Genomic DNA, 26,107 nt, shown 5'->3' with positions numbered 1-26,107 from the left:
ATTGCACTCCAGCCTGGGTAAAAACAGCGAAACTCCGTCGCAAAAAAAAGAGAGTATATTCCTCATTACTTCTCAGAGAGAGCTTTCTGATTTGATTCCTAACAAGGTTTTTTTTTTTTTCCCCTTTGACAGGATTACTAATGACACCCAATTAAAGCATTTCTCAAGCAAAGCAGGAAACCCATTCTGGAGGTGAATGTGAACCCCCCCCACCACCGTGTACATCACTATGCAGGCACAGCCCTGGCTACAGAAGTGTCTCTTCCTTCGTGGCACACAACAGAAGTGGGAGGTGTGCCATCTGCCTGAGGTCACCGGGAAAAATGTGTTCCATCTTAGGCTTTGAGGTGGAAACAAGGCATTCACTCCATGCCAAATGAGAGCACCTTGTCCTTTGAACATTCGTTTCTCACTAAAGGACCGTATCTGTGCAACTGCTACACTGTACACCTCATGTGAGGAAAAACAGTGCCTCTGTGTGAGAGCTACAAAGTGCACAAAAATACATTCAGCTTAGAAGAAACAGGCCATCAGTGTTGTTAATGGGCTTCAATTCAAAGCCAGGTCTGGCTGGATGCAAGCACGGGTCTCCAGAAACAAGGAAAGTACACTCTTCCAAACGGCTTTTGCTGAGCCAGATAAAACAGAACCTTATCAGAGTGAGAGCGGTTTCACTGCAATGGCCTCTCTGAGCACAGAGAGCCTTTCATACCGGAGTGTCTAGCAACAGAGAAGGGAAGGGAAGGGGAAGGTGGGGAGAAAGACAAGGGATGGGAGGGGAGAGGAGACCACCAAGGATTCACCTGCAAAACACAATTCTCACCAGTGAGAACAAGGGAGAGCTGAACCTCACCCTATGGTCTCTCCAAGTCATCAAAAGGCTTCCTTTCTTAACAGCTAGCTACTCGTGTGGGGGTCTGCCCGGGAATAAAGAAGCAATCTAACTGAATCATCTAAAATAAAGCACCCCCAGAATTATCATGGGTGGAAATTCTGACCAGCTTCTGGCCTCTCAGGATGAAAGGGGAAACAATGTTTTTCTTTCAATTATCCGTTGATATCAGGAAGCACTGAATATACTCAAAGAGCATAAGCTCAGAAATAGAAAACTTCTAGAAGATTCTACAGATCTGCTATATCTCCATTGTCCTATCACATGTCATTTTGATTGCAAAAGTCTCTTTTTTGACTCTTAAACTTTTTTAAATTTTTATTTATTTATTCTAGAGACGAGGTCTCTGTCGCCCAGGCTGGAGTACAGTGGCACAATCATGACTTACTGAAGCCTCAAACTCTTGGGCTCAAACGATCCTTCCGCCTGAACCTCTCAAGTAGCTGGGACTACAGGCATGGGCCACCATGCCCAGCTAATTTCTTAAAAAAATTTTTGTACAGACAGGGTCTCACTATTGCCTACACCAGCCTCAAACTCCTGACCTCAAGTGATCCTTCCATCTGGGCCTCTCAAAAGTACTGGGATTCCAGGTATGAGCCACTGTACCCAGCCTTAACCTTTTTTTAAAAACATAAAAATACAAACACAACAGGGGGTGGTGAGGACTTTTTCAAACGGCTTTTGCTAAGGAAAAATGGGAAACTACACACAGTATAAATTGACTGGGTGCGGTGGCTCATAACTGTAATCCTAGCACTTTGGGAGGCCGAGGCAGGTGGGTGGCCTGAGGTCAGGAACTTAAGACCAGTCTGGCCAACGTGGTGAAACCCCATTTCTACTAAAAATACAAAAATCAGCCAGGCATGGTGGCATACACCTGCAGTTCCAGCTACTCAGGAGGCTGAGGCAGGAGAATCACTTGAACTCAAGAGGTAGAGGTTGCAGTGAGCCAAGATCATACCACTGCACTCCAGCCTGGGCGACAGAGCAAGACTCCGCTTCCAAAAACAAAGTATAAATTACATCACCCTCATCCTACTTCAAAAGAATGGGATCCCATTTTCTAGCATCTGGGTCCTTCTATTCCAGTGGTCCTCAACACTCAAGGGGCATCGGCAGCACCTGGAACACTTTTTAAAATATCAATACCTGGGATCCACCACTTCATTTCTTTCTTCTCTTTTTTTTTTTTTTTTTTTGAGACAGGGTCTCACTCTCTCATCCAGGCTGACAGAGCTGCCCATTGGTGTGATTCCAGCTCACTGCAGCCTCAACTTTCTGGGCTCAAGAGATTCTCCTACCTCAGCTTCCCAAGTAGCTGGGACTACAGGTGTGCTCCACCATGCCCAGCTAATTTTTTCTATTTTTGTAGAGATGAGGTCTCACTCTGTTGCCCAAGCTGGTCTCAAACTCCTGGGCTCAGTGATCCTCCCACCTCAGCCTCCCAAAGTGCTGGGATTACAGACGTGAGCCATCACACCTGGCCCCCACCCCTGCATTTCTAATTCAATGGGGTCTAGGGCATGGCCCAGATATTGGTATTTTTTAATCTCCCCAGGTGATTCATATGTATAGCTGCTATTCTAGACGTTTCTAGATGTCATTCTAGATGTTTCTTAATGCATATATAAGCATCCATATATTTATTTTAATCCAAACAAGATCATACCATTCATACCATTCTGGATATGCTTAGTAATACATCTTGCCCCCCTTTTTCAGTAGCACATTATGGTTTGCTCCATTCTTTTCAAAGGGCTGAATAGGGGACCACGGTGTGCCAAGATTTACTTAACCGATCTCCTGCAGAGAAATATTCAAGGTTTTCCAGGCTTATTTCCAACAACGCTACCATAAGCAGCCTTACACAGCTGTCCCTTGGTATTCACTGGGGACTGGTTCCAGGACCCCCTGAGGACACCAAAAGCCAAGGATGTTCAAGTCCTTTATATAAAATGGCACCGTATTTGCATACAACCCAGGCACGTCCTCCTCTAAGCTTTAAACCATGTCTAGATTACTTATAATGTTTAGCACAATGTAAATGCTAGGTAATTAGCTATTAAACCATATGTTTAGGAACTAATGACAAAGTCTATACACGTTCAGTACAGATGCAACCACCGCAGGTCTAACTATATTTTTTTTGTTTGTTTTTCTAAGACAGAATCTTGCTCCATCACCCAGGCTGGAGTGCAGTGGCACAAACTTGACTCACTGCAACCTCTGCCTCCCAGGTTCAAGGGATTCTCCCACCTCAGCCTCCTGAGTAGCTGGGATTACAGGTACCTGCCACCATACCCGGCTAATTTTTTTTGTATTTTTAGTAGAGACAGTGTTTCACCATGTTGGCCAGGCTGGTCTTGAACTCTCTGCCTCAAGTGATCTGCCCGCCTCAGCCTCCCAAAGTGCTGGGATTACAGTTGTGAGCCACCATGCCTGGCCAGGTTTAACTACATTTTGAACAACAGCTGGTTGAATCTGCAGATGTGCAACCCACGAATACGGAAGGTCAACTGTGCATCCACCTCTGTGTTTACAAACTTTTACCTATGTGGATAGTACCTTATTCACAACTTTGAAATCCAAAATGGTCTCTAAAAACTCAAAGAGATTATTAAAAACTTTTCCAACAACAAAACCTGAACTCAGATCAAGGTCTGATCAGAACTTATCTGAAGCTATTTATCTAAAGTCTTTTATCTTCTTCCCTTCACGTGAATACTCATACATTTCACTGCAGAAAGATAAGTGTTTGAGAATGGGTTGCTGTCCTAAATCCTCCTGGGGCTGTCACATAATATATAATAAACGTGAATTTTATCTGAATTCTGAAGAGTCCTGAGTTCCAAACCTAGCTGGCCTCAAGGGGCATGAGATGAACTAACTGCGAGCTTATTACTGTGAGGCAATGCTCAACACAGGGGCTTGTATCAGCTTTATGGGCATTATCACCCCAATTTTGCAGGAGATGAAATCAATCACATTTCTGTGGGATCTACTTCTGGGTCAAAAATGTATGTTTTTAATATTGACAGAGCTTCCCTCTTCCAAAATAGTTGGCAAATTACAAAGAGAAAAACAGCTGCATTACATGAAGAATCCTGGCAGATGCCACCTTAGCCACGTTATCAAGCTTTGTATCACTGGTAATGAGGCACATTGACATCACATACCCCCTGATATGCTGCTCTAGGAGGGCACAGCACCTTTATGTCTCCTGCCAGGGATGTATAACCTCAATTTTATCAGGAGAAAATTCAGAGGAAGTCAAGTTGTGGGACATTCTATAAAACACTTGGCCAGCACGGTTAAAAAGATAGTGCCAGGCCGGGCGAAGTGGCTCACACCTGTAATCCCAACACTTTGAGGGGCCGAGGTGGGCGGATCATGAGGTCAAGAGATCAAGACCATCCTGGCCAACATGGTAAAACCCCGTCTCTACTAAAAATACAAAATTAGCTGGGCATGGTGGCGTGCGCCTGTAGTCCCAGCTACTCAGGGGCTGAGGCAGGAGAATTGCTTGAACCTGGGAGGCAGAAGTTGTAGTGAGCTGAGATCGTGCCACTGCACTCCAGCCTGGCACCTGGCAATGGAGTGAGACTCTATCGCAAAAAAAAGAAAGAAAGAAAGAAAAAAAAGATAGTGCCAAGGTTTATCTTTTGATAAATTCTGTGGTTAAGAGGAAACAGGGTAAAGGGTATATAGGAACTATATGGACTATTTTCCCCACCCTTCCATAAATTATATTAAATTATATTAAAATTTATTTATATTAAAAATGATTTGATAGATCTTACCATATCTGAAGCAGGTCCAACCTGTCAAATGCATGAGCCCATTGAACCTTCTAGTTAAATATTAACATTTTAAAAATTTCCTTCTTTTCATATAGGGATTTAAATCACAATCTCCTACAGCAGTAGGAGAATGTCTGTTTTCTGATGTAACATGGAGAACAAACTTTATAACGGCTGACGATCTCATTAGTGATATTTTAAAGCACATTAATTGTGAGTACAAATGAGCATCTTCTCATTTATTGGCCATCTGCATGTTCATTTTGGTGAAATGCCTTTTCAGGTTCTTTGCCCAATTTTAAACTAGGGTGTTCATCTTACTGATTTGTTAGACTTCTTTGTATGTTAAAGGTAAACCAATCTTTGGTCTTTCATGCTAATAATTTTTTTCAATTTTTCATCTATTATTTTACTTTAGAATTTTTACCCAAACTTTTTCTTTTCTTTTTGAAGGTTCTACTTTTTTTTTTTTTTCCAATATACTTTAAGTTCTGGGATACATGTACAGAACATGCAAGTCTGTTACATAGGTATACATGTGCCATGGTAGTTTGTTGCACCCATCAACTCGTCATCTACATTACATATTTCTACTAATGCCATCCCTCCTCTAGCCTCCCAGCCCCTAACAGGCCCCAGTGTGCGATGTTCCCCTCCCTGTGTCCATGTGTTCTCATGGTTCAACCCCCACTTATGAGTGAGAACATGTAGTGTTTGGTGTTCTGTTCCTGTGTTGGTTTGCTGAGAATGACGGTTTCTAGCTTCATCCATGTCCCTGCAAAGGACATGAGCTCATCCTTTTTTATGGCTGCATAGTATTCCATGGTATATATGTGCCACATTTTCTTTATCCAGTCTATCACTGATGGGCATTTGGGTTGGTTCCAAGTCTTTCGTATTGTGAACACTGCTGCAATAAACATACATGTGCATGTGTCTTTACAGAATAATTTTTAATCCTTTGGGTATATACCCAGTAATGGGATAGCTGGGTCAAATGGTATTTCTGGTTCTAGATCCTTGAGGAATCGCCACACTGTCTTCCACAATGATTGCACTAATTTATACTCCAACAGTGTAAAAGTGTTCCTACTTCTCCACATCCTCTCCAGCATCTGTTGTTTCCTGACTTTTTATTGATTGCCATTCTAACTGGCATGAAATGCTTCATTTCTCTAATGAACAGTGACAATGAGCTTTCTTCCATATGTTTGTTGGCCACATAAATGTCTTCCTTTGAGTGTATGTTCACATCCTTCAACCACCTTTTGATGGTGCTTTTTTTTCTTGTAAATTTGTTTAAGTTCTTTGTAGATTCTGGATATTAGCCCTTTGTCAGTTGAATAGATTGCAAAGATTTTCTCCCATTTTGTAGGTTGTCTGTTCACTCTAATAATAGTTTCTTTTGCTGTGCAGAAGCTCTTTAATTAGATCCCATTTGTCAATTTTGGCTTTTGTTGCCATTGCGTTTGGTGTTTCAGTCATGAAGTTTTTGCACATGTCTATGTCCTGAATGATACTGCCTAGGTTTTCTTCTGGGGTTTTTATGGTTTTAGATATTACATTTAAGTCTTTAATCCATCTTCAGTTAATTTTTGTATAAGGTGGTAAGGAAGGGGTCCAGTTTCAGTTTTCTGCATATGGCTAGCCAGTTTTCCCAACACTATTTATTAAATAGGGAATCCTTTCCCCATTGCTTGTTTTTGTCAAGTTTGTCAAAGATAAGATGGTTGTAGATGTGTGGCATTATTTCTGAGGCCTCTGTTCTGTTACATGGGTCTATATATTTGTTTTGATATGAGTATCATGCTGTTCTGGTTACTGTAGCCTTGTAGTATAAGTCAGGTAGCAAGATGCTTCCAGCTTTGTTCTTTTTGTTTAGGGTTGTCTTGGCTATAAGGACTCTTTTTTTTGGTTCCATGTGAAATTTTAAGTAGTTTTTTTTCTAATTTTGTGATGAAAGTCAATGGTAGCTTGATGGGGATAGCACTGAATCTATAAACTACTTTGGGCAGGTTGGCCATTTTCACAATATTGATTCTTCTTATCCATGAGTATGGTATGTTTTTCCATTTGTTTGTGTCCTCTCTTATTTCCTTGAGCAGTAGTTTTTAGTTCTCCTTGAAGAGGTCATTCACATCCCTTGTAAGTTATATTCCTAGACATTTTATTCTCTTTATAGCAACTGTGAATGGGAGTTCACTGGTAATTTGGCTCTCTGTTTGTCTATTATTGATGTAGAGGAATGCTTTTGATTTTTACACATTGATTTTGTATCCTGAGACTTTGCTGAAGTTGCTTATCAGCTTAAGGAGATTTTGGGCTGAGATTAATGGAGTTTTCTAAATATACAATCATGTCATCTGTAATCAGAGACAATATGACTTCCTCTCTTCCTATTTGAATATGTTTTATTTCTTTCCGTTGCCCAATTGCCAGAACGTCCAATACTATGTTGAATAGTAGTGATGAGAGAAGGCATCCTTGTCTTGTGCTGGTTTTCAAAGGGAATGCTTCCAGCTTTTGCCCATTCAGTATGACACTGGCTGTGGGTTTGTCATAAATAGCTCTTGTTATTTTGAGATTCATTCTATCAATATCTGGTTTATTGAGAGTTTTTAGCATAAAGGGGTGAATTTTATTGAAGGCCTTTTCTGCATCTATTGAGAAAACCATGTGGTTTTTGTCACTGGTTCTGTTTACGTGATGGATTACGTTCACTGATTTGCGTATGTTGAACCAGTCTTGCATTTGAGGGATGAAGCCGACTTGATCATGGTGGATAAGCTTTTTAATGTCTGCTGGATTCAGTTTGCTAATATTTTATTGAGGATTTTTGCATCAATGTTCATGAGGGATATTGGCCTGAAATTTTCTTGTTTTGTTGTGTCTCTGCCAGGTTTTGGTATCAGGATGATGCTGGCCTCATAAAATGAGTTAGGGAGGAGTCCCTCTTTTTTTATTGTTTGGAATAGTTTCATAGGAATGGTATGAGCTCCTCTTTGTACCTCTGGTAGAATTTGGCTGTGAATCTATCTGGTCCTCGGCTTTTTTGAGTGGGTAGGCTATTAATTACTGCCTCAATTTCAAAACTTGTTATTGGTCTATTCAGGAATTTGACTTCTTCCTGGTTTAATCTTGAGAGGGTGTATGTGTCCAGGAATTTATCCATTTCTTCTAGATTTTCTAGTTTATTTGCATAGAGATGTTTGTAGTATTCTCTGATGGCAGTATTTCTGTCGGATCAGTGGTGATCTCCCCTTTATCATTTTTTATTGTGTCTATCTGAGAGTTATCTCTTTTCTTATTAGTCTGGCTAGCAGTCTATTTTTAGTCTTATTATCTCTTTTCTTATTAGTCTGGCTAGCAGTTAATGTTTTCAAAAAACCAGCTCCTGGATTCATTGATTTTTATGAAGGGTTTTTCGTGTGTCTATCTCCTTCAGTTCTGCTCTGATCTTAGTTATTTCTTGTCTTCTAGCTTTTGAATTTGTTTGCTCTTACTTCTCTAGTTCTTTTATTTGTAATGTTAGGGTGTCAATTTTAAATCTTTCCTGCTTTCTTCTGTGGGCATTCAGTGCTATAAATTTCCGTCTAAACACTGCTTTAGCTGGGTCCCAGAGATTCTGGTACATTGTATCTTTGTTCTCACTGGTTTCAAATAACTTACATATTTCTGCCTTAATTTCATTATTTACCCAGTAGTCATTCAGGAGCAGGTTGTTCAGTTTCCATGTAGTTGTGCTGTTTTCAGTTTCTTTATCTTGAAATCTAATTTGATTGCACTGTGGTCTGACAGACTGTTACGATTTCCCTTCTTTTGCATTTGCTAAGGAGTGTTTTACCTCCAATTATGTGATCAATTTTAGAATAGGTGTGATGTGGTGCTGAGAAGAATGTATATTCTGTTGATATGAGGTGGAGAGTTCTATAGATGTCTATTAGGTCCACTTGGTCCAGAGCTGAGTTTAAGTCCTGAATATCCTTGTTAATTTTCTGTCTCATTGATCTAATATTGACGTGGGGTGTTAAAGTCTCCCACTATTATGTGGAAGTCTAAGTCTCTTTGTAGATCTCTAAGAACTTGCTTTATGAATCTGGGTGCTCCTGTATTGGGTTGCATATATATTTAGGCTAGTTAGCTCTTCTTGTTGCATTGATCCCTTTACCATTATATAATTTCTTTATCTTTTTTGATCTTTGTTTAAAGCCTGTTTTATCAGAGACTAGGATTGCAACCCCTGCTTTTTTTTGTTTTCCATTTGCTTGGTAAATCTTCTCCATCCCTGCATTTTGAGCCTATGTGTGTGTTTGCACATGAGATGGGGCTCCTGAATACAGCACACCAATGGGTCTTGACTCTTTATCCAACTTGCCAGTCTGTGTCTTTTAACTGGGGCATTTAGCCAGTTTACATTTAAGGTTGATATTGTTATGTGTGAATTTGATCCTGCCATTTTGATGCTGTTTATTTTACCCATAAGTTGATGCAGTTTCTTCATAGTGTAGATGGTCTTTACAATTTCATATGTTTTTGGAGTGGCTAGTACCAGTTTTTCCCTTTCCATATTTAGTGCTTCCTTCAGGAGCTCTTGTAAGGCAGGCCTGGTGGTGACAAAATCTCTCAGCATTTGCTTGTCTGTAAAGGATTTTATTTCTCCTTCACTTATGAAGCTTAGTTTGACTGGATATAAAATTTTGGGTTAAATTTTTTTTTTTTTAAATCAGAGTTTCACTCTTGTTGCCCAGGCTGGAGTACAATGGCATGATCACAGCTGACTGCAACCTCTGCCTACTAGGTTCAAGCAATTCTCCTGCCTCAGCTTTCTGAGTAGCTCAGATTACAGGCATGTGCCATCATTCCCAGCGAATTTTGTATTTTTAGTATAGATGGGGTCTCTCTATGTTGGTCAGGCTGGTCTCAAACTCCTGACCTCAGGTGATCCACCTGCCTCAGCCTCCCAAAGTGCTGGGATTACAGGCATGAGCTATCATGCCCAGTTGAAAATTTTTTTCTTTAAGAATGTTGAATATTGGCCCCCACTGTCTTCTGACTTGTAGGGTTTCTACAGAGAGATCCACTGTTAGTCTGATGCGCTTCCCTTTGTGGGTAACCCAACCTTTCTCTCTGGCTGCCTTTAACACTTTTTCCTTCATTTCAACCTTGGTAAATCTGAAAATTATGTGTCTTGGGGTTGCTCTTCTCAAGGAGTATCTTTGCAGTGTTTTCTGTATTTCCTGAATTTGAATGTTGGCCTGCCTTGCTAGGTTGGAGAAATTCTCCTGGATAATATGCTGAAGAGTGTTTTCCAACTTGATTACATTCTCCACATCACTTTCAGGCACACCAATCAAACATAGGTTTGGTCTTTTCACATAGTCCCATATTTCTTGGAGGCATTGTTCATTCCTTTTCATTATTTTTTCTCCAATCTTGTCTTCAAGCTTTATTTCATTAAGTTGATCTTCAATCTCTGATATCCTTTCTCCACCTGATTGATTCAGCTATTGATACTTGTGTACGCTTCACGAAGTTCTCGTGCTGTGTTTTTAAGCTCTATCAGGTCATTTATGTTCTTCTCTAAACCAGTTATTCTAGTTAGCAATTCCTCTAACCTTTTTTCAAGGTTCTTAGCTTCCTTGCATTGGGTTAGAACATGCTCCTTTAACTCAGAAGACTTTGTTATTACCCATCTTCTGAAGCCTACTTCCATCAATTCATCAAACTCATTCCCTGTCCAGTTTTGTTCCCTTGCTGGCAAGGAGTTGTGATCCTTTGGAGGAGAAGAAGTGTTCTGATTTTTGGAATTTTCAGCTTTTTTGCGCTGGTTTTTCCTCATCTTCATGGATTTATCTAGCTTTTGTCTTTGATGCTGGTGACCTTCAGATGGGGTTCCTGCGTGGACGTCCTTTTTGTTGACGTTGATGCTATTCCTTTCTGTTTGGTAGTCTTCCTTCAACAAGCCCCTCTGCTGCAGGTTTGTACAAGGTCCACTCCAGACCCTGTTTGCCTGGTTATCATCAGCGGAGGCTGCAAAACAGGAAAGACTGTTGCCTGTTCCTTCCCCTGGACACTTTGTCCCAGAGGGGCATCTGCCAGATATCAGCCAGAGCTCTCCTATGTGAGGTGTCTATTGACCCCCACTGGGAGGTATCACCCAGTCAGGAGGCATGGGGGTCAGGGACCCACTTGAAGAGGGAGTCTGTCCCTTAGCAGATCTCAAGGAGGGAGATCCACTGCTCTCTTCAGAGCCAGGAGGCAGGAACGTTTAAGCCTGCCTAAGCTGCGCCCATAGCCACCCCTTCCCCTAGGTGCTCTGCTCCAGGGAGACAGGACTTTTTTTTTTTATCTATAAGCCCTTGAATGGGGCTGTTGCCTTACTTTCAAAGATGCCCTGCTCAGTGAGGAAGAATCTACAGAGGCAGTCTGGCTACAGCGGCTTTGCCAAACTGCGGTGGGCTCCACCCAGTTTGAGCTTCTCATAGGCTTTGTTTACACTTGAGGGGAAAACCACCTACTCAAGCCTCAGTAATGGTGGATGCCCCTCCCCCCACCAACCTGGAGTGTCCCAGGTTGACTTCAGACTGCTGTTCTGGCAGCAAGATTTTCAAACCAGTGGATCTTGGCTTGCTGGGCTCCCTGGGGGTGGGATTCACTGAGGTAGACCACTTGGCTCCCTGGCTTCAGCCTCCTTTCCAGGAGAGTGAAAAGTTCTGTCTCACTGGTGTTCCAGACACCATGGAGGTATGGAAAAAAAAAAAAACTCCTGCAGCTAAGCTTAGTGTCTACCCAAATGGCCTCCCAGTTTTGTGCTTGAAACCCAGGGCCCTGGTGGCAGAAGCACCTGGGGGAATCTCTTGGTCTGTGGGTTGCAAAGAACACGGAAAAAGTGTAGTATGTAGGCCGGAATGTGCCATCCCTCATGGCATGGTCCCTCACAGCTTCCCTTGGCTAGGGGAGAGCATTTCCCAACCTCTTGCACTTCCCAGGTGAGGCGATGCCCCACCCTGCTTCTGCTCACCTTCCGTGCGTGGGCTGCACCCACTGTCTAACCTGTCCCAATGAGATAAGCCAGATACCTCAGTTGGAAATGCAGAAATCACTGGTCTTCTGTGTTGACCTCACTGGGAGCTGCAGACCAGAGCTGTTCCTATTCAACCACCTTGCCAGACACTCTGTTGTTGTTTTAAATAACCTAATCTTGTCAATCTTTTATTACTTCTCAATCGTTGTTAAATTTAGAAGGGCATTTCCTACTCTAAGTTTATAAACACACCCATATTTGTTTCCAAGATACAGTTTTCATATTTACATTTAAGTTGTTCATCCATTTAAAATTCCTTTTTGATGTAAGGAGTAACAAAAAACAAAAGGAAAAAAAAAGGAAATACAAAGAATGCGGGGGGGTTTTTCCCTGTAGTGACAAGCCAGTTCTTCCAGTGCCCTTTACTGAATAATCTATTTTTACCTACTGCTTTGAACAACTATCTTTGTTATGTACTAAATTCTCTAATGATATACTTTTTTCTAAAGAGGTGGAATCTTGCTTTGTCACCCCGGCACAAGTGCAGTGGTACGATCATGGCTCACTGCAGCCTTGTCCTGGGACCGAGCAATCCTCACATCACAGCCTCCGAGAAGCTGGGACCATAGGCACACATTGCAACACCTGGCTTACAAAATACTTTTAGATATGACCCTTGCAAGAGCTTTTGTTATTCCAGCAGATATTAAGTCAGTAGGTGGGGTATACTCTAAGTTTGAAAGCAGAAAGTAAACTCGATTCTCACTTCAAGGGGTGTAGATAATCATTTAATAATTCTCTTTCCTTTAGACAGCTAATAAAAAATTTATTGTGCAGCTACCATGAGTCAGGTGCTATATTCACATCAGGCAGCTCAGGGTGGTATTAAGAGCACAGACCTACCGCCATGTCTAACCCTGGATCCACGACTCAGGAGACATAGGACCTGCCTGTGCCTCACTGTCCTCCTCATAAGCTTTTTATGAGGATTCAAAGAGTTAAGTAAGAAGTGCTTAGAGCTACATTTGGCATATGGTAATTGTTCAATAAATGTTGTTAATTATTAGGGATGGAAAGATGAATTACAGATCATTTCTAGATTCAATTTTTTTTCCATTTTATGGGGAAAGAGTGATGCATGTTTTCCTTTCATAACCATTCTACTTGATAGTAACCAGCCCTTCTCTTTCCTCCTCCTGACTCTGCCACCAACTAAAACAGCAGTAACTGCCATTACCTGGGGCTGACCTACAGACGCCACTTCAGTAGTGGACGTCCCAGACCAGGAGGAAGCCAAACCTCAAACAGTCCTGGAAGTCGTACCCTTCTGGAAGCCCCTCACTGTGACCCAGTGCTTGGCTGGTCAGGAAGGTGAGCAGCTGTCTAGACAGCACTCTTAGGAGAGCCCTGGGCCCCCAAAAGGAGCAGAGTTGCCCATGTAAGCAGTGACACAAGGAAGGGAGGTAACACAATGAGCCTTCAGGCCTGCAAGGCACTTCCTCACTGGCTTCCAGGACTGTAGAAACACTTGCTGCTGAATGACGAGGGACAGATACTGGCGAGAAATGATCAAGATTGATGAAGGCCGAGGGCAGGAACTCAGAGGCAGAGTTTACAGTAGTCAAATACATCAGACACTCTACCTTTTCCCACCTTAGAATTTACGTGGATCGGGGATAAGATGGAGGTGGGTGATATACTGCATCCAACAAATGTATTAATTTAATATTCATTTTCATTTAAGCTTCAGAATATTTTTGTCTCATACTTGATTATAAGTGTCCAACATACTGAAAATGATTAACTTTAATCAGCTAAACTCTGTGAGACTTCAGGCTTCCCTGAAATGAAAACAAGTTGTGTGCTTTTGCATTAAAAATCACTTGATAGGCTGGGTGTGTACAGTGGTTCATGCCTGTAATCCCAAAACTTTGGAAGGCCAAGGCAGGCAGATCACCTGAGGTCAGAAGTTCAAGACCAGCCTGGCCAACATGTCAAAACCCTGTCTCTACTAAAAATATAAAAATTAGCCGGGTGTGCTGGCATGCACCTGTAATCCTAGCTACTCGGGAGGCTGAGGCAAGAGAATTGCTTGAACTCAGGAGACAGAGGTTACAATCAGCTGAGATTGCACCACTGCACTCCAGCCTGGACGACAAAACAAGACACCATCTCAAAAAAAAAAAAAAAAAAAAAATTATTTGGGTGTGGTGGCATATACCTGTAATCCCAGCTACTTGGGAGGCTAAGGCATGAGAATTGCTTAAACCCAAAAGACGGAGGTTGCAGTGAGCTGAGATCATGCCACTGCATTCCAGCCTGGGTAACAGAGTGAGACTCTGTCAAAAAAATAAATCACTTGATAAATCAGAAAAGAAAAAACTGCATATTCTTGCCTACTGGTTTAATTAATTTAAAATTTCAACCTATTGGTTAAAATTATTATTTGCTTATAGGACAAAATGTAATTTCACAAAAACTCCTAATTACTTTTTTAAAAAGAAAGAAAACGCATATGAAAATGGACAACATGCCAGATACACGAGCCCCTTGACCTGCCTAGTTAAATATTACCATTTTTAGTATTTCCTTATTTTTATACAGGGCTTCTAATCAGAAAAGTAAATATATAGGAGCAATCAGATCAAATTAGCATGTTTGACCAACATCAACCAGTGTAGAAACTGGGGTTATCTAAACAGTGGTGGAGCCACAGCTCTACTCCTTCTCAGAGGAACGGCCCTGCCTGAAAGTCCATGCAGAGCGGCTCAGCAGGAAGTCACTGCAATGAGCAAGCACACCTGAGCACACACCAGCGCAGCCCTGGAGTCCGGGAAGAAATCAGTCACCAAGTTTTCTGATGGTTTGGAAACATTCTACCCTGTTCCGAGAATGTCTCTAACCCAGGGGTGAGCAAACTCGGGCCCACAAGCTATATCTGGGCCTGTTTTTTAAAAGTTTTACTGTACACAGCCATAAATACTGCCTATAGCTGCTTTCCGGTTACAAAGTAGAACTTAATAGCTGAGACAGAGACCTACCCACCGACCAATCCTGCCCATAGGGTCTTATGAGAACTAAACATTTACCATCTGACCGTTTAGAAAAAGTTTGTCAACTCTGCCTCTAACCCATTGGGATTACATGACTAAGGTCACTGTGTTCTGCTTAAATTGCTTTAAAAACTTATCAGGAAATACAGAATCTCTTCGTCTCACTTCCCCAAAATCATCCTTTCCCCAATGCTGGAAGCCGACAGTATCTAAAGATTAAAACTTTTAAAATGTATGTATAGTGTTAGGTGGCAGAAAAACCAAAAAGCAAGGTAGATGAGTGAAAATGAACAAGGGAACCAAATTCTTCCTGTTTTGAAATTTTCTGAAGAAAGGCCACCTACCATCAAGAATATATCCTGGGGCCAACATGGTGGCTCACGTCTGCAATCCCAGCACTTTGGGAGGCTGAGGCAGGAGGATCACTTAAGCCCAGGAATTCGAGACCAGACTGGGCAATATAGGAGACCCTGTCTCTACAAAAAATATATTTTTAAAAAAGAATACATCTTGGTAGGAGCTCAATTTTCCCTTGAATTCAGGAGTCACAAACTCAGCCCAAGAGCCCAATCCTGCCAGCCATCTATTTTTTTGTACACTGCCCACAAATTAAAAAGTTTTTTTTTTTTTAAGATGGAGTTTCGCTCTTGTTGCCCAGGCTGGAGTGCAATGGCATGATCTCGGCTCACCGCAACCTCTGCCTCCTGGGTTCAAGCAATTCTCCCACCTCAGCCTCCCAAGTAGCTGGGACTACAGGCGTGCGCCACCATGCCCAGCTAATTTTTGTATTTTAAATAGAGATGGGGTTTCACCATGTTGACCAGGATGGTCTCGATCTCTTGACCTCGTGATCCACCCACCTCGGCCTCCCAAAGTGCCAGGATTATAGGTGTGAGCCACCATGCCCAGCCAAATAGTTCTTAAATTTTTTTTGAGACAAAGTCTTGCTCTGTCACCCAGGCTGGAGTGCAGTCGCGCAATCTCAGCTCACTGTAACCTCCGCCTCCTGGGTTCAAGCGATTCACATGTCTCAACCTCCCAGGTCGGTGGGATTATAGATGCATGCCATCATGCCCAGCTAATTTTTGGTTTTTTTTGTTTTGTTTTGTTTTTTTTAAGTAGAGATGGGGTTTCACCATGTTGGCCAGGCTGGTCTCAAACTGCTGACTTCAAGTGATCCACCCACTTCAGCCTCCCAAAGTACTGGGATTACAGGAGTGAGCCACTGCACCCAGCCAGTTTTCACATTTTCAATGGTTGAAAAAAGTTAAAATAATAATATTTCATGAGAGAGTGCTACAACTACAAAGGGCTGAAATAAATTCTCCACATATTCCTGGCTGGCTGGAAGATCATGCATGCGCGCAGAAGACCCAAAAGAGTCCAGCAGGGCTGAAAACCAAGGAGAACTGAGAACCAGCTGAAACTTGCAGTGTTCCCCAAGCCCCACACAGACCTACTGATAGAGGGATGGAGACTGACCTGGCAGGGGACTCCTGGTTCAGTGGTCCTTGGAGAATCTGGATGCCATGAAGTGATATTAGATGTCAGTTTAGCTATATGTTGAGTGTTTCCTTAGCGGTACTGCTGAGGCAATGTGGCTTAGGAAAAGAGCATTGACGGGGGCAGGCCAAATGGAGTTCCAAATGGAGTTTCAATCCCAGCTTTATTATTTGCATAAATTTTGGTGAGTTGTACAATCTCTCTGTATCTTATTCAATACTTGTAAAAGTCCATTTAAGTAGGCTTACCACTATCCCCAAGTTCTAGGATGCAGTCATATGAGACTTTACATTTGTAAAACCTTTTGTTGTTAGGATTAAAAATTACAATGGCAATACAGCACACACCACATAATTGCTCAATAGATAGGGTTTTTTTTTTTTTGGTTTGGAAATAAAAGAACATCTCATGACACATAAAAATTACATGAAACTAAAACTTCGGTATCCATAAAGTTTTACTGGAACACAACCATGCCCATTCATTTATATTTTTTCTGTGGGACTGGGCTATAACAGCAGAGCTGAGTAGCTGTGACAGGGACCATAGGGTCTGCAACACCTACAACAGTATCTGGCCCTTTTCAGAAACAGGTTGCCAATTCCTGCTGTAGTTCAATGTTTCTTAAAGTGTGGTCCCCCTATTAGCAGCATCAGCATCACCTTGGAATGTGTCGGAAATGTAAATTTTGTGGCCCACCCCCGACCTACCAAATCAGAGATCTGTTTACTAATAAATGCAAACACAGGAGAGCATAAGGCCATGGCTGGCAAAGCTCTGTACTGAGAAAGCCTTGCATGACATACATCATGAAGTAGAAACTATGGTGATGTAATCAGATCTAACAAGACACAGGCCCAAAATACTTAAAGTTAAGAGAAAGTATTTAAAACAGGGTTTCCACCTCTAATGTTATCAACAATGAATCCAGCCCTATGTGTATATTGGGACTTGAGATACAATATAACTATAACAATAAATACATGTAATTTATAAATAAGCAACAAATGCACATACAAGAGTGTTTAAAAAAGTTTTGTTACTAACGAGAAACATCAAAAAAAGTTAAGAAACAACAGCAAATGACAATATCAACAACTATAATTATACAGTATTTATATATGTATTTTTTTCTGTCAAGCACTAATAATCTTCAAAATCTTAGCAAGGAGGACTCCTATTAATAAAACGCTTAAAGGTTTTAAAGGAAAGTAAGATCAAAATGTTAAAATCTGAGAAGGTATGGACTTTTTTTCCTGAAAGTGTGAGAAATATCTATGTGAAGGAAAGGAAACACTCTCTGGAGATTTAAGAAACACTTCGTAAATTTGGGGACAAGTCTCCCTTTTAATGTAGCTTCATCAATAACTTGAAAAGTCCAGAAAACCATGATGTTTAAGAATAGTTTTTGGGAAGCAAGTGAAATATTCACCTTTTTCTAAGGTGAGAGCAAAAGTATAGTAGGACCATTCCTTCTACTTTTTTTTTTTTTTAAACAAATGTTTAAAAACTTGTTTTGTTTTACAAAAATAGAAGTGCTTTAAAGAAAATCCCAATTACAGAGGTTATTTCTCACATTAGGTCACTGAAAAAGAAATGTATCTTTTTTCATGGGGCAACTTTTTTTTTAAAAGAAAAAAACAGTAATAATGCTGCAGAATTTAAGCCAAAGGCACAGAATACCGCCCCCCACCCCCACCCCACCACAATGGCCACCCCAGGTCCTTTGAGAAAAAGGGCTGGACTCAAGCTCCCTTGCACCAACAATGCCCATCAACTGACACCTGTCTCCTGCTCAGTGCACCTGCCTAAAGTGATGCTCCGCTCTCCCCACTGGTCCACACAGAGGCATTTTCCTGAGGTTCCGCCCTTTGTAGTTCCAATGCAGAAAGCCAGCTCGCACTTGCACAGGATAAGGGTAACAGTTCCCTCCCTCCTGGGGAAGGTGGCCAAATATATAAGCCCGGGTAGCCCCATGTAGTTCCAATGCAGAAAGCCAGCTCGCACTTGCACAGGATAAGGGTAACAGTTCCCTCCCTCCTGGGGAAGGTGGCCAAATATATAAGCCCGGGTAGCCCCAGGCCTAACTGCTGTTTCTGCCCAACCTTCAACAACAACAACAATAGCAAAAGCGAGTGGAATGTCAATGCAAAATCTTTTCATTTCCCATCAATAACTGGACCTAAATCAGCAATTAGGAAGCAGATGGTATCCTTAGCCCCTAATATCCAAGTCACCACAATCTCCTGGCCCTACCCTCAGCACTCCTTTCCTCTTATTTCTTTCGTTCTTGTGTAAAACAAACTTTAAAAAAAAAAAAAAAAAGTGAAAATTGGATAACCTCTCCATAGGAGAAGAAAATATGTCTTAAAAGCTAACCTCTTTAAAACATCCTAAGAATTCAATTTCTTTTTGTTCACAGACACCTTAAGAATTGAGTGTCTGGCCTAAGAACAGTAAGTCTTAGCAAGTTGCTAGTTTCTATTTGGAAAGAAAGTAAAAGTATTCTTTCCAATAGCACGAGCTTAGCTTCATCTTTTATAACACAACTGGAAGAAGCCAGGATGCCTTTGGAGACCCACAAAAACCGACAAGAGATTGGCCCATGCCCTCCAAAATTCAGAAATACTAAAACTGTGAGAATTGAGCCAATCTGATGGCCACAAGCTAAACAAAGCCACTCAAGCACTGCTAAATACTTCATCAGGTGATTGTACACCTCACTAATCCAGGCCTAGAATTGTTCCTCAATAATTTGCATAATGTAGGGCCTAGGGACCCCAAATCAGACAAAGGAAGCCTTAAAACCGTGAAAGTCACACAAGTTTAGTTTTGCACATCCGGCTGTGGGACACATGAAATTGCCCAGTATCATAATGGTATTTCAAATATAAGAATTCTTAAATTCTGCTAAAAAATGCTCATCAAAATTGGTATTCTTCGCATTTTGCTTCTTAAAAACAAATCATTAAAAATATTAAATAGGACCTGAATGAAAACAAACAAAATATTAAATAGGATGTGATTTTTACAGCAGGGCAAAGTTGTGTGGAACCTCCACGCTGGCAAAGGCGGAAACGCAGGTATGCGGGAAAACCCCGAGCATCCGCGAGAACCGGCTGCAGCCGCGCTCTGGCCGCGCGGCGGGAGAACGTGACGCCAAGCTCCGGGGTCACCAGCCAGGAGGCCCCGCGGCAACGTGGACCCTGCGGCGGCCGGAGTGCGCCTGGGACTTCAGGGGAGGAAGAGGCGGCGGGAGCAGAGAGGCTCGCGGCTCGGCTAACCCTCCGCGCCTCGTGGAAATCACGCCGCAGAACTGGAACTAGTGCGACTTTGGGGGCGCACGCTTTTGACTTTGGATGCCGACGCGCGTGACAAAGCTCACAACAAAAAGAAAGGCCCCGCATCGCCTGAGACTGCAGGGCACAGAATCCTCGCGAGGCCCCTCATCGCAGGGCCAGGGGGGCGCGCGCCCGGCCTTGGGGAGCGAGCCGAGGGGCCCCGGCGGCCGCGGGCTGCTCGGTTTGGGAAGGTGCGGAGCCAGCCCCGAGCGCAGACAGCGAAGGCGGCAGCCCCGGCGCAAGCCGCGGGGAGGGTCCGGGAACCGACGCGAGGTCTCGGGGCGCGGGGCACGGGCCCGGGCCCGGGGCATTGGGAGGAAGGGAGGGACCACGGTTCCGGCCGCGCGCCGCCCACTCACCTCTTTCCGCGGCTCTGGCCGCCGCTCGGCAATGCGGGGCCCTGCTACGAGGCCGCCCGGGCCGCTCTCCCGCCGCCGCCGCCGCCGCCGCCGGCCGGCTCCGCACCGCGCTACCCGCGCCCAGCGCCGCCGCGTCCCCGGCCTCCGCAGCGGCGAGGCCCCGCCCCCGGGCAGCGCCGGCGGCGCGAAGGGAGGAGGCGGCGCTGCGAGCGCGGAGAGGCGAGACCGGGGCCGCGCGGATTCCTGGCTCCACGGTGCGCGCTTTCGGCCAGCGGCCGCCCCTCGGCGAGAGCAGGAACGCCAGCGTGCGCCCCCTTCCCGCCGCCGGGCGCTGCCCCTGCTCCGGGCCACTCCGGCGCCCCTTCCGGCGCGGGAGCTGGCGCCTGAGCAGCGAAGCGGGGAAGCGGCGGTGGGGAAAGGGTACCTGCGGGGTAACGCCCGTCCCACGTACCGCCCCGAGGGAATGTTCCCGAACATCCCACACCCAGCGCCACACCCCTGGGCACACTCACGTCACCTTCTTTATAAAGTTGTCTGGGTCAAAACTGCCCAGAGGAGGGGGAAGCCAACAGAGAACAGGTTTTTAGGGGGTCTATACTCACAAAATTGTCTGTTTTCTCCCACGAGGCATTCCCAGTTGACCATCATCTTGCCTCGGTTGTCACTGCTCAGGCCTTAGCGTTTGGCCTGTGAGCCTTCCACTACTTCCAATCGAAGAAGTGAAGATTCCTGGAAGCCTTCGAGTGTGATCTACTAGCCTGGGCAGCTGCATTTGAAACAGCGCCTCAGGTGACGCTCGGGCGCACTGATGTTTGAGAAGCACTGTGAGGCCGTTCCTCCCGGAAAGGATGCCACAAAACTAATGACCTACAGGGAAACCATGCTAGAAAATTCTAAAGCAATGGTTCTTAACTGTGGCAGCACCTGCCATACATTCGAGTTATTTGGGGAGCTTTTAGAGCATTTAGATACCAGGGTTCCACCTCCAGAGTTCAAACTGAACTTGATCTTTTTTGTTTTGAGCTTTCCAGATAATTTTAATACAGTATACGACCAAGATTGAGAACAGTTTTCGTAGATTCACGTCTTCTTAGCTCTGGTGTCTGGGAAAGGAAACTCCTTCCTCTGCACCTCTCCCAAATCCCGACAATAAAAAACAAACAAATTCATGAACTCCTAAAGGAATGCTAACAGCTGAAATTGGTTTTAACCAGAACAAAGAATGACCTTGAAAAAGGTGATCAAGAAACCTTGCTGCCACCTGAGCATGGAGTGCCTTAACTGCAGGAAACGTATCTTTATGAGCCAAAATCTCTTAGCTGAGTTAGGAACTGACAATACATGACTCCTTTAAAGGAATGCTCTCTATATTCCAAAATGATACTTTTGTTACCTGCAATTGTTAAACTGTTGCAGAGTCAGACCAAGCACTCAGAAGCTGAGGCTGTGTCAGCCCTGGTTTTGCAGACTTGACTTGCATCACTTTGCTCTGATTCTAGTGAGCTTAAATAACCATAATAAGAGGTAAAGGAAATTCCCTTTATTGCCCAGTTTAGCTTTCCTAGTATCGTTTGTGTAAGGCCAGTTGCCTTGCCAGGGGCTCGGACACAGCCCCCTCCCTCGCGGGGAGCTCGGACACACCCTCTTACCTCTCCGAGCTCGGACACTCCCCGGGAGCCTGGGAAAAAAGCCCCACCAGGACCTACCTGATACTATTTTGTCCTATCTGGGCCCCACTCCCCGCCTACTATTTTGTCCTATCTGGGCCCCACTCCCTGCCTGCCATTTTGTCTTCCTGCCTACTATTTTGTCCTATCTGGGCCCCACTCCCTGCCTGCCATTTTGTCTTCCTGCCTACTATTTTGTCCTATCTGGGCCCCACTCCCTGCCTGCCATTTTGTCTTCCTGCCTACTATTTTGTCCTATCTGGGCCCCACTCCCTGCCTGCCATTTTGTCTTCCTGCCTACTATTTTGTCCTATCTGGGCCCCACTCCCTGCCTGCCATTTTGTTTTCCTGCCTACTATTTTGTCCTATCTGGGCCCCACTCCCTGCCTGCCATTTTGTCTTCCTGCCTACTATTTTGTCCTATCTGGGCCCCACTCCCTGCCTGCCATTTTGTCTTCCTGCCTACTATTTTGTCCTATCTGGGCCCCACTCCCTGCCATTTTGTTCCATCTGGGCCCCACTCCCCTCCATTTTGTCCCACTCACCTTGGGCACAACCAATCAGACGCCTCCACTCCCTATGAAAACCGCATGTCTAAGAGGAGTCCATGCGACTTCTCAGGCCCTTCCTGTCAGCAGAACCTCACCCGGGAGCCTGAATAAATGCCTTCGCATTGGATTATTTTCGTGCTGGCCTCTGTTACTTCATTTTAAACGTGGCAAGAACCCAAGAACAAACCTTACAGTTTGCATTCTTAGACTGGTGGACCATAACTTCTATATCATTTGCCTCTAAGGAGGGTCTTTATTAGTCTTTCATTTATCAGCAAGTAATTAGTGACTCAGATTCTTAAACACTTTATGGAACAGGTCCATATGTCTAGGTGCTAAGGCAGCTTGCTGAATGAGCTATATTTTAATTGAAGATGAATTATTTCTTTATGACAAAAGTTGAAAATTTTAAGATGCATTTTTATGTATGTCTGCATACATAATTTACCTTTAAAGAACCGAATCAGTTGCTGGCCCTAAAAATTCAATTGGTTGGGTTTTGATTAAACCATGTGCAAGGGGCTACAGTGGTTGGTGGAAGGAAGCATCCATGTTTTTCCTATTAATCATCCTTCCCCTCATGTCTTAGTCCATTTCGTATTGCTTTAACAGAATTTCACAGACTGGATAATTCATAAATAAAAGAAATTTATTTCTCATAGTTCTGAAGGCTGGGACGTCTAATATCAAGGCACTGGCATCCTGCAAGGGCCATTCAAACCATAGCATTCTGCTTCTGTGCTCCGCGACTCCAGTTCATATCCTTCTCATATGGAAAATACATGTATTCCATTCCAATAGCCCTAAAGCATTTTTTTTTTTTTTTTGCGAGGGGGACAGGGTTTTACTCTGTCTCTCAGGCTGGAGTGCAGTGGCACAATCATGGCTCACTATAGCCTCAACCTTCTGAGCTCAGGTGATTCTCCCATCTTAGCCTTCTGAGCAACTGGGACTACAGGTACATACCACCATGCCCAGCTAATTTTTTTGTGTTTTTTGTAGAGATGAGGTTTCAACATGTGGCTCACGCTGGTCTCAAACTCCTGGGCTCAAGCAATCCACCGGCCTCAGCCTCCCAGAGTGCTGGGATTATAGGCATGAGACACTGCTCCTGGCAGCCCTAAAGTCTTCACTCATTCCAGGACCAACTGGAAAGTTCAGAGTCTCATCTAAATCAGATATGGGAAAGACACAAGGCACAATTCATCCTAAGACAAATTTCTTCCAGCAATGAGCCTGTGAAATGAAGACAAATTATTTACTTCCAAAATACAATGGTGGCACAGGCACAGTATAGGCATTCACATTCCAAAAGGGAAAAATAGGTAAGAAAAGATGGGTAACTGGTCCCAAGGAAGTCCAAAACCCGACGGGGAAAACAACATTAAATCCCAAAGTCCCAGAATAGTCTTTTCTTGACTATGTATCACCTTCTAAACGTACTGGGGTGAAGGTTGGGCCCCCAAGGTCTTGGGCTGCCACATCTGTATGACTTTGCTGGGCGCAGACATGTCATAGCCTCATGGTTTGTAGTCTCATGCCTGAAGCTTTCAAGCTGTGTTGCACATTGGTAGCTCTACAGTTCAGGGGGCTCTGGGACAGCCCCAACCCCACAGCTCCATTGGGCATTGTCCTAGTGGTGGTTCCCTGCCATGGCTTTGCTCCCATGGCTCACTAGGCATTGCCCTGGTGGAGACTCTCTGTGGCAGCTCTGCCCCTGTGGCAAGTTTCTGCCTGGATTCCCAGGCTGTCCAGTACATTCTTTGGAATCTAGGTGGAGGCTGCCATAGCCCCACAGGTCGTCCAGAATTGGTACCACATGGACGCTGCCAAGGCCCACCACTTGTATCCTCTGAAACAGCAGCCCAAGCAACACCTGGGCCCACTTGAGCCACACAGCTGCAGCAGCTGTGGAGGGCTGTGCTGGAATGCGGGAACAGATACTTGAGGCAGTGCCAAGTAGCAAATGCTGAGGCCCTGTGGCCACCTCTCTGGAAACCTTGCCTTCAAGGTCCTGCTCTGGGCCTGTGATGGAAGGGGCAACATAAAAAAATCTCTGAAGTGCCAATGGGGTCTTTCTTGTCTTGATGAGTAGCACCTGGCTCCCTTCTATCCATGGTAATCTCTTTAGCAAGGGGTTCACCGGACCACATCCCTACAAGGACCTTACATCCTCTCCCAAATATGCCTTTGCACTCTTGGCCAGGCTGAAAATTTTTTAAATTTTTACTTTCTGCTTCCTTTTTGATTATAAATTTCATCTTTCAGGCCGAGCGCAGTGGCTCAAGCCTGTAATCCCAGCATTTTGGGAGGCCGAGGTGGGGGGATCATGAGGTGAAGAGATCGAGACCATCCTGGCCAACTTGGTGAAACCCTGTCTCTCTCTCAAAAAAAAAAACAAAAAAAAAAAACTGTCTTTTAATCATTTATCTCTAATTTTACTATAAGCAGCCAAAAGAACCCATGCAGCACCTTGAATGCTTTGCTGCTTAGATATTTCTTCTGCTAGATCTCCTAGTTCATTGCTCTTAAATTCTGCCGCCTTTTCTCTAGCTTGCTTTGTTGTAAAAAACAGTATATAATACATATAACATGCAAAATATGTGTTAATCAACTGTTTATGTTATCAGGCTCTCAGTCAACAGTAGGCTATCAGTAGTTAAGTTTTTGGGGAGTCAAAGTCAAATGCAGATTTCCAACTGTGCAGAGATGGGGGTGTCCCTAACCCCTTAAATTACTCAAGGGTAAACTGCATGAAATTAATTGAATTGAACAGACTAAAAAATATTTGTTGTAAATATCTTGCTGCATTTGCTTTCCAGCATCCATTATTTCCTTTTTCAGGTACCAACATCATCATTTTTTTGGAGAACTATTTCTCACTGACTTTTCAATCCTAAATATCTATGGTAAGCTGAACAGTTGCCCCCCGCCAAAGATATATCCATGCTCTAATCCCCAGAACCTTTAAATATTATCTTATATGGCAAAGTATGTAATTAAGTTAAGGATCGAGAGAGGGGGTGCTTATCCTGGATTATCTGGGTAGGCTATAAATAAACCGTAAGTATCCTTATAAGAGAAAGGAAATGGGAGTTTTGAGACAGAAAATAGGAGGCGATGTGACTACAGAGGGCCGAGACTGGAGTATGGGGCCACAAGCCAAGGATGTCTCCATACACAGGAAGCTGGAACAGTTTCCGTGCTAGAGTCTTTGGAGGGAACACAGCCTCACCTCCAGAACTATGAGGGAATAAAATTTCTGTTGTTTTATGCCATCCAGGTGGGTAATTTGTTATGGCAGCTGTAAGAAACTGATACAACATCCAATTCTAGAGGCTATAGTAATTGGTTCAGGGAGAGGCACATGACCCAATTAGTCCAGTAAGACTCCATTATAGGATAATCACTGAAACTACTGAGACAGAAAAGTTCTTTTTTCCCATAAAGGCAGCCCATATTGGGAAAATAAAGTCCTAGAACTGTTTACAGCCACCACATAGAGACTTGGGCCTTATATGTGGAGAAAGTTAGAGACAAATACCCAGTGTTGATAATGTCATTTGAACTTCTGGATCAAGCCATATGTGAAGCTAGATCTATCCCTGGACTTATCAGTTTTATCAGCTAATTAACTTCTTTCTTTTTCTGGGGTGGGGGACTCACCCTGTCACCCAGGCTGGAGTGCAATGGTGTGATCTTGGCTCACCGCAACTTCCACCTCCCGGGTTCAAGCAATTCTCTGCCTCAGCCTTCCAAGTATTTGGGATCACAGGTGCGCAACACCATGCCCGGCTAATTTTTTGTATCTTTAGTAGAGACAGGGTTTCACCATGTTAGCCAGGCTGCTCTCGAACTCCTGACCTCATGATCCACCGGCCTCGGCCTCCCAAAGTGCTGGGATTGCAGGGGTG

General features: G+C 43.8%; 1 protein-coding gene across 2 annotated transcripts in view; it reads right to left on the bottom strand.

The window, feature by feature from the left end:
• GOLM1 (golgi membrane protein 1) overlaps positions 1-20,703 on the bottom strand; it is a 67,415-nt gene extending 46,712 nt beyond the window's left edge. The window contains exon 1 of one of the 2 annotated variants that reach the window (XM_012463785.2): positions 20,578-20,703. The gene's annotated coding sequence lies outside the window, so the exon portion shown is untranslated. Of the gene's footprint in view, positions 1-19,975; positions 20,124-20,577 lie in introns of those variants that run through there. The other variant, XM_012463788.3, reaches the window with a different exon arrangement.
• Positions 20,704-26,107: the final 5,404 nt, after the last annotated feature.

The sequence above is a fragment of the Aotus nancymaae genome, unplaced genomic scaffold (genome assembly GCF_030222135.1).
Source record: "Aotus nancymaae isolate 86718 unplaced genomic scaffold, 86718_ANA_hifiasm-v0.15.2.pri h1tg000041l, whole genome shotgun sequence".
In the NCBI taxonomy this organism is placed as follows: domain Eukaryota; kingdom Metazoa; phylum Chordata; class Mammalia; order Primates; family Aotidae; genus Aotus; species Aotus nancymaae.
This window is presented reverse-complemented; position numbering and strand designations above follow the sequence as displayed.